The sequence below is a fragment of the Podarcis erhardii genome, assembly GCF_964252035.2.
Source record: "Podarcis erhardii genome assembly, chromosome: 3".
NCBI lineage: Eukaryota > Metazoa > Chordata > Lepidosauria > Squamata > Lacertidae > Podarcis > Podarcis erhardii.
Window position 1 is genome coordinate 89,796,361 of NC_138507.1, and position 8,848 is coordinate 89,805,208.

An 8,848-nucleotide genomic window follows, 5' to 3' on the forward strand; every position below is an offset into this window, starting at 1 on the left:
ATGCCTGGGAGACACAAAACGGGAGTGGTGGCTGTGATAACCCCAGTGACATCAGCCCTAGGTCCTTAGCTTGTTCGTCAAGGAGTTTCCCAAAGAATCTTTGAACAAAGGACAGCACAACTATCATCTTCCTGCTTCTGCCTAAATCTCTTGTATTGCTACAAGAATTTATCCCTGCTCTGATCACCTCAGCTGTCAAGAGAGGAAGCCAAAAACAGTAAATGATAATAGTGTCCCCAAATGTCCCTTTGTGTCCTATCATAATTGGCTGCTTCAGATATAACATCGAACCTTGGCTTGTGCTAACTATAGCTTAGACACCCAACCAGGACGTCAAGTTTCAGGCACACAAATTTAAAATATTAAGTGGTTTATCGTTGCCTTAGAATAAAATAAATGCAGGCAAACCATGGTTTGCTCGGTTTCCCAAAGCTGGTGCAGTGTGGTGGTGAGGAGACTGAGCTAAGAATCGGGAAGTCGCAGGTTCACTTTGAAGACTTGAAAACACTGTAAAAAGGTTTTGTTATTTTATTGTTGCTGCTATTATTAATGTATTATTTTACGTACTATCTTCTGGCTGAATCCTAGCAGCACCAGGAGGAATAGCCCACCCCACAAATCAGGATTCTTCCACCTTATTATGTTGCATGTGTAAGACTAGGCCTCAGGCAGAATCTACCAAGCAGCTTATCAGCAAAGAAAGATGCAAAAACAATAAACTTCATTGTAATCCTTTTAATACATTCTGCGCCTGTTCTGACTTCCAGCAAGGAATGAAGATAAGGCTGGGGGCTTAACTCTGTCATTTGCCTTTGCCGGGAAAGCTGGGAGGCGGGCATGTCTGGGTGAAACTGTCATTTTCAGTTTCTCCTTATTCCATCCTTAAATTCAAAGGTCCAGATTCCCCCAGCAGTTTGTTGTTGGCTGGGTTGTTGTTTTTTAAATCCTCTTGAAAATTCATTTATCAGCATATAACTACAATTTTCTCCCAATATACACAAATTTGTACAAAGCAATCTTGCATAATATAGTGCAACTTTGTATGTTATTTGCACTAATACTAACATTTTTATCCACAAACACACCCTACTATGTGCAACTTCATACATGTTTGTTGGCATTACAAGATTCAGAGAAGTGCAAATTTCAAAGGGTGGTTCATGTATTATTTCAAAAAGTGCAAATTAGGGAGGTTCGCCTTTAAACGTGAACTGAATTCTCCTGAGGCAGGGGGGAGCAAAACAGTTTTCAGGAGTTTCCCCCTCTTCCCCCTTCTGGTGCTACCATAAGTTTTGTATCTCTTTTGTAGGGAAGGTATACTTTTTTGTGCATTCCGTAATGCATATAGTAGGATGCATTTGTGCATAAAAATGCTTATATTAGTGAAAAAATGTACAAAACTGCACTATATTATGGAAGATTGCTTTGTGGAAATAGAGGAGTGTGTGCTCTCTGTTTGCTATCTTTATTTCCTTGATCACAGGTAGCATACGTGCCTCCATTGCCACAAACACGCAATCTCACATTAGAAGAACACACGAGCCCTTAAAAAACCAGAAGCTTTCTTGTTGGGTATAATAGGACAGGAACTACCAAAAGAGCAGAATAAGTTGTTTATATATGCTACAACAGCAGCTCAGGTTCTACTAGCCCCAAAATGGAAGGATGACAAAATACCAACGAAAGAAGAATGACAAGTTAACCTTATGGAATATGCAGAAATGGTGAAACTGATGGAAAGAATCAGAGACAATGATAATGAAGAATTTAAAACAGACTGGGAACCTTTTGTGTGTTTTTTACAGAAATACTGTAAATATATGGACTCACTAGCAGGGGTTGATTAAACACTTACAAGTAATAAAATAAGATAAAAGGACAACATGGAATGAAATGGACTGTAAGATGTACTCATCAAGGAAAATTTGGTATAAAACTGATAAGAAGATAAGAGCATTAAGGTGTAAGATTATCAAAATAAGATAATAATTAAGCAGAAGTAGTAAATATTAAAGAACCAGAAGGGGAAGTTGAGGAAAGCTATTTTCTTGTATATGACCAACGTTATATTGTGTTATTTGATTGAATATAAAACTGTAAAAATCCAGTAAAATCTTTTTTTAAAAGAAGAAGAAGAAGAAGAAGAAGAAGAAGAAGAAGAAGATAAGAGCCCTGCTAGATCAGACTAATGGCCCATCTAGTCTAGCACACTATCCTCTCAGTGGCCAAGCAGACGCTGATGGGAAGCCCAACAAGCAGAACTTGAATGCAACAGCAGTCTCCCCGCCTGTCTTCCGCTGCACCTCTTGTCTCAAGGGAAGTGCTACTAGGAAATCTGCATAGGAATCTCCTTTTGACAATGGGCCGTGCTGCAGAACCAGCCCGTCATTTTTTTGGCAGAGAGGAAGGAATCAATTCAGCCATGACCTCATGTCACCACCCAGAGGAGGAGATCCCTTTTATTTTCAATTTGCAATGATGTCTCAGCCACTCTGCCTGCCTAGCAGGATCTAAGGAGTCACCGCAGCCCTTTTCAAGAATAACCTGCTGCCATTAGGAGCTGAGCCTGCATTGAGCTCAGGAAGAAAGGGAGGACCTCTGGTATAGGACTGGCAGTGACTAATGTCAATATTTATAGTTCTTCCTTTCCTTTGGGAAGTTCTTATGAAGAAGTCAGCCTGAGAACTTGATTTGTGACGACAAAAGATGGAGCCTTCATTCACGGCGAGGTTGACTTTGGCATACGTTATCACCAACAGAAGATGGGATGATTAAAAACTGTGACTCGAATGCACCACTTCAGAATGGGGATAGGGAACTCACATGATGGAACAGTCTGCTGCTTCAGAATGGGGATAGGGAACTCACATGATGGAGCAGTCTGCTGCTGCTTTTAAGCAGAATAACCTTTGTTGGGTTGTTGAGAAAGGACTAAATTAACCAGTCGTCTGGAAGTGCCCTTGGTCCAGAATGAAGACGTAGATCAACAAACAAACAAACAAACAACAGATTTGGGGGTCACACAAAGCTAAAACGTCTCCTTCTGTCTCAGGCATACTGAAACATTTCACTGATAATGATGAGGATTAATGGGCCCATTTTCCCCAGAAGGCAATAGAACTTCCTTGGAGATTCACACCCATCCTGAAGAGGTGGAGCTGGGAACATTTGCGTGATGTGACTGGGAACCGGGAAAAGGGATTGCCAAGAAGCAGATGGGGAATAGAGTAGAGGGTAAGGTAAGCAGGAACTTGGATCGTCCTGTTCTTGCTGTGTTTTCACAAACTTGGAGTGATGTTGCTTGGGATTTAGCACTGACTGTCCTTATTGCCCAAACCCTGTGATACCTGTTTAACCCGTACATTTGCAAACCAAGAGATTACACGTTTGGAAGCAAAGCTGATTTTCCTGCGCATCTGTCTGATGTACAGTTTCATTTTACATACACGAAGCACATCTGTATAACCCTGGTAAGTGCTCTGACATCGTTTTCATTGCCAGAGCACAACATTTCAAATTCAGAAACAGGAAGTGGGTTAACAAAGGTTCCGTGAGCCTTCTGCGTTCTCTGTTATTGTGGAAATTGATTCTCTGTAAAGGCTGTCCTGGATTTCTCATCATTCAGGAAAAGAAAAATAATATTCTTTGGAAATTAGATGCCCATAAATGTGGGTGCTGACTCATGCCTGCCTGGAGGTTGCATCCTCTGAACTGAAAGCCCTTCCTTTGGATAGTGGGAAATGGGGTGTGGCTACCCAGTGGCAAGGGAAATGCAATCAACATGTGCTCAGAGGGAGTGGGTGGCATTCAACTAAGTGCTATGCAGAGTAGGCCCCTTGAAATCAGTCACACTCATTAATTTCATTGGGGCTATTCTGTGTAAAACAAACTCCAATACCATACATTGTCTCCTTTGCAATTTAATATGGCCATGCCAACCCTGAAACTGAGGTGCTGTGGCTAAATCCTAGCTCGTGTTATAAATGTTATAGCAGCAAAGAATCCAGTGGCACCTTAAAAGCTAACAGATTTGTTATGTCAAAAGCTGTTATAAGGCTGTGCACACGCTAATCCATTTGTAGTGCTCAAATGTAGTTCCTCCCCCCATCTAAAATCATTCGTGCTGATCCTCAACACACTGCTTTCAATCTAGATTGATTCTAGATCCTGCCACCCACAAGATGGGGTGAGGATACTTGATAGGTTTTTTAAAAACCCTCCCCTTGATTAGGTTCTCCACATCTTTTCCTCTCTGCACATGCTCCAGGCAAACAAAGAAGTAAGTGGTAATTGCATTCATGGTCTAGGTAGGTAAAGGTAAAGCACGCCTGGACGGTTAAGTCCAGTCAAGGGCAACTATGGGGTTGCAGCACTCATCTCGCTTTCAGGGTGAGGGAGTCAGCATTTGTCCATAGACAGCTTTCCGGGACATGTGGCCAGCATGACTAAACCGCTTCTGACACAATGGAACAGTGGAAACCAGAGTGCATGGAAACGCCATTTACCTATCTGCCGCAGCAGTCTCTGTTTATCTACTTGCACTGGCATGCTTTCGAACTGCTAGGTTGGCAGGAGTTGCGACAGAGCAACGGGAGCTCAGTCCATCGCGGGGATTCAAACTGCCAACCTTCTGATCGGCAAGCCCAAGAGGCTCAGTAGTTTAGACCACAGCACCACCTGTGTCCTGCATTCATGGTCTATACCCACCCACTCACCATGTCACTGGGCACAAAAATCATGGAAGTGTGGAAGAGCCCTTATAAATTTTATAAAAGCAAAGAATCTGATGGCACCTTAAAAAATAACAGATTTTTTTCCCCTTATTCTTTTTTATTAGTTATTTCCAAAAAAAACACAAGGTAACACACAAATACAAAGAAAATACACAGAAAAGAAAAATTAAAAATAATAAACAACAATTATCATTTCCATATCATGCATATAACATAGTCGTCTCTTACGGGACTTCCTTCAGCCTGTCCGTAAATCATTCGAAGCAATAAATAAAATTACACGTTTCATTACTTATATTGTCATTATACCGATTCCTAATTCCTGTTTGCTTTGCACAATAACTCTTAGTCTTTCACAGTGCGTCTCTAAATCCCTTTAGCGTTATTTGCCCTTCACTAATACATTCCAGATAATCTACATACTTTTCCCAATCTTTGGTGAACACTTGGTCTCTTATGTATCTAACTTTTCCTGTTAATCTATCCAACTCTGCGTAATCCGACAACTTAGATCTCCACTCCTCCACCGTTGGGGTTTCCTGTAGTTTCCACTTCTGGGCTAATACTACCCTTGCTGCCGTAACAGCATAGTATACCAATCTGCGATCTTCCTTTTTTATCTCTTGTCCTAATATCCCTAGAAGAAAGATTTCTGGTTTCTTTATGAACGTGTACTTTAATATCTTCTTCAATTCAGTGTGTACTTTCTCCCCCCCCCAAAAAAAAATAACAGATTTATTATGTACAGTGATACCCTGGGTTACATACGCTTCAGGTTACATACGCTTCAGGTTACAGACTCCGCTAACCCAGAAATATTACCTCGGGGTTAAGAACTTTGCTTCAGGATGAGAACAGAAATCGTGCTCTGGTGCGTGGCGGCAGCAGGAGGCCCCATTAACTAAAGTGGTGCTTCAGGTTAAGAACAGTTTCAGGTTAAGAATGGACCTCCGGAACAAATTAAGTACTTAACCCGAGGTACCACTGTATTAGGTTTTCATGCCATAACATATCAGCTAGTCTATAATTGATCACAAGACTCTGCTGTTTCTATTGCAACAGCCTACCATAGCTACAGATGCTTTCAGGCAGGTGTTTATCGTGGGATGGGTGCTCTTCATGCATGCATATTTCTTTTGCGGCATCCATGCTGTCATTGGCAACAAAATGCCAGCCCTCTGTAAGTTCTTTCCACGTTAGGTGATCACAGGTCTTAAGACTGAGTTGCAGAAAATGTTTAGCAGCTGTGACTAGCCCTTTGTGCAAGGGGAAAGCCCCCTCTCTCTGCAGACTCCTACAAGCATATCTATGCAGAAGTTGATGTTGGCACAATATGTAAGAGGGTGTCCTGTGTTGTCAATATAAATGCATGTGAATCATGTACTTCCTCACATTTGATATCAAACAATGAAAAATATGTGTCCCAAATCTCTCTCGATAGCTTGTTTACATGAGTTCTTAGACGTGCCTGAGCACACAGCTTCCATATCCGTAAGGAAATCCTACAGTGTGAAACCTAAAGAAAAACACCATGCTCAACAACTGCTGCCTTTGCGGCTACCTGATAGTGAGCCTGTCACAGCTCAGCACATTGCGGTCAGTACTAAGGAAAGAAACATGTTCTTGAATGCAGGCAAGTTCCCTTCTGTTAAGCCCCGTATTGCACAAACAACAAGCTGTGTTTAAACTCTACATGGGACAAAACTAGGGGGGATGGAAATGTAGTGTATTTTTTGCTCTATAACACGCACCAGACCATAACACGCACATAGTTTTTAGAGGAGGAAAACAAGAAAAAAATATTCTAAACAAAACAGTGGATGTATGATTTTTGTTGTTCATGCTGTGGCCACAGACATGTGATCTGACGGTGAGTTTGGGGTAGCCCAATGCAAAAATCTTGAGGATCCATGTGAATCCATGCTAAAGTCGCAGGGGCGCTGGGGGAGTGAACGGGAAGCAAGAGAAGGAGAACAATGCCTCACACACACACACACAGACACACAGAGTATCAATCCTAAAGTTGCAGGGGCGCTGGAAGTCGCAGGGGCGTTGGGGGAGTGAACGGGAAGCAAGAGAAGGAGAACAATGCCTCACACACACACACACAGACACACAGAGTATCAATCCTAAAGTCGCAGGGGCGCTGGAAGTCGCAGGGGCGTTGGGGGAGTGAACGGGAAGCAAGAGAAGGCGAACAATCCCCCCCCCCACACACAGTATCAATCCTAAAGTCGCAGGAGAGGCAGGGGTGCTGGGGGAGTGAACGGGAAGCAAGAGAAGGAGAACGATGCCTGTCTCATACACACAGAGACACAGAGTATCAATCCTAAAGTCGCAGGGGTGCTGGAAGTCGCAGGGGCGCTGGGGGAGGGAATGGGAAGCAAGAGAAGGAGAACAATCACTCTCACACACACAGACACACAGAGTATCAATCCTAAAGTCGCAGGAGAGCGCAGGGGCACTGGGAGTTGGAAGCAAGAGAAGGAGAACGATCACACACACACACCAGTGGCGTAGCGTGGGTTGTCAGCACCCGGGGCAAGGCAAGTAATTTGCGCCCCCTCACCCATGGATTTGCGCCCCCTAACCCTAACCCCCAGATGTTGCGCCCGGTGTGGCCGGCCCCCACTGCACCCCCCACGCTACGCCACTGACACACACACAGACACACAGAGTATCAATCCTAAAGTCACAGGAGAGCGCAGGGGCGCTGGGAGTGGGAAGCAAGAGAAGGAGAACGATCACACACACACACACACACACACACACACAGTATCAATCCTAAAGTCGCAGGAGAGCGCAGGGGCGCTGGGAGAGTGAACGGGAAGCAGCAGGAGGAGAACGATGCCTCTCACACACACAGACACACAGAGTATCAATCCTAAAGTCGCAGGAGAGCGCAGTGGCACTGGGAGAGTGAACGGGAAGCAGGAGGAGGAGAACGATAGCTCAAGCACACACACACACACAGCCCCTACAGTGGCTAATCCAAAATCGGACAGCAAAAAACTGCAGGCAGGGACAGAGAGCACGGGGTTGTTTTAAAGCAGCCAACCCCGCTCTGCTTCTCTCCCTCCTCCCCGGCTCGGCTCGCTGACAGGAGCCGCTTACACCCGCTTTGCAGTTTCAAAGCGAGCCACGGACTGCTCACAACTGCAGCAGATTCCCCTGCCATCCGTAGGCATTCGCTCCATAACACGCACAGACATTTCCCCTTACTTTCTAGGAGGAAAAAACTGTGTGTTATGGAGCGAAAATTACGGTAATAAAAGCAGCCCTGGAACAGCAGGAAGTGTTGCAATTTGGGACTAAACACAATGAATTGGCTGTCCTATGTGATGCGGGGAGAAGGCGAGGCTGGTACAGCAGCCGGTGTTGCAATCTGGGGCTGAGGTTTATTGATTCAGTTGCTGCATCCTTTAACAATTATGCAGACACACCACTTGACTGCAGCCATGCCTTTGCTCTTTGCAAGAAGCAGGAGCTCAGTTACCTGCATCTTTAGCACCTGCAACACCCATGAACAGGTGCTGAGCTTTAACTGCTGAGTACTGGATTTTATGCACTGATTTTTGTGATTTTGTGGTTTAGGTTATACTGAAACCCATCCCCAAGATAATATTATATAGAGTTGCCATATTTCAAGAAGTGAAAATCTGGAAGCAAACGGTTGTCAAGCTTTTTGGCAAAATCACAAAAAAATGACGTCTTTGAGCTACATTTTGCCGATTTCCGCCCCGACACTGCTTCAGGCTGCAGTATTCTGGATATGGTAACCCTATCTTATATTCATAATAATAATGCAGTCATAGTAGTAGCAGCTGTAGAGAAATAAAGAACAGAGGGTAACTATCCTACCAAGGTTTTGCCCTTTCCAGAATTAGGATGCAAAGCAAGAAAACTTTCTGTCTGAGCCAGTTTTTCCTGTCCCTGCACATGCACAGCTGTCGGACTGTCCTAGAGCATGCATGCATGCACATTAAGGCATCTTGCTGCATTTTTATTCTCTTACGCATCCTTGTTTACTGTTAGCTCGATCCATCATCTATCCTGCCTCCTCATCTCAGCGTGAAACATTCTAGGTCCAAGTCCTAGACTCTAGGAAGCCTATG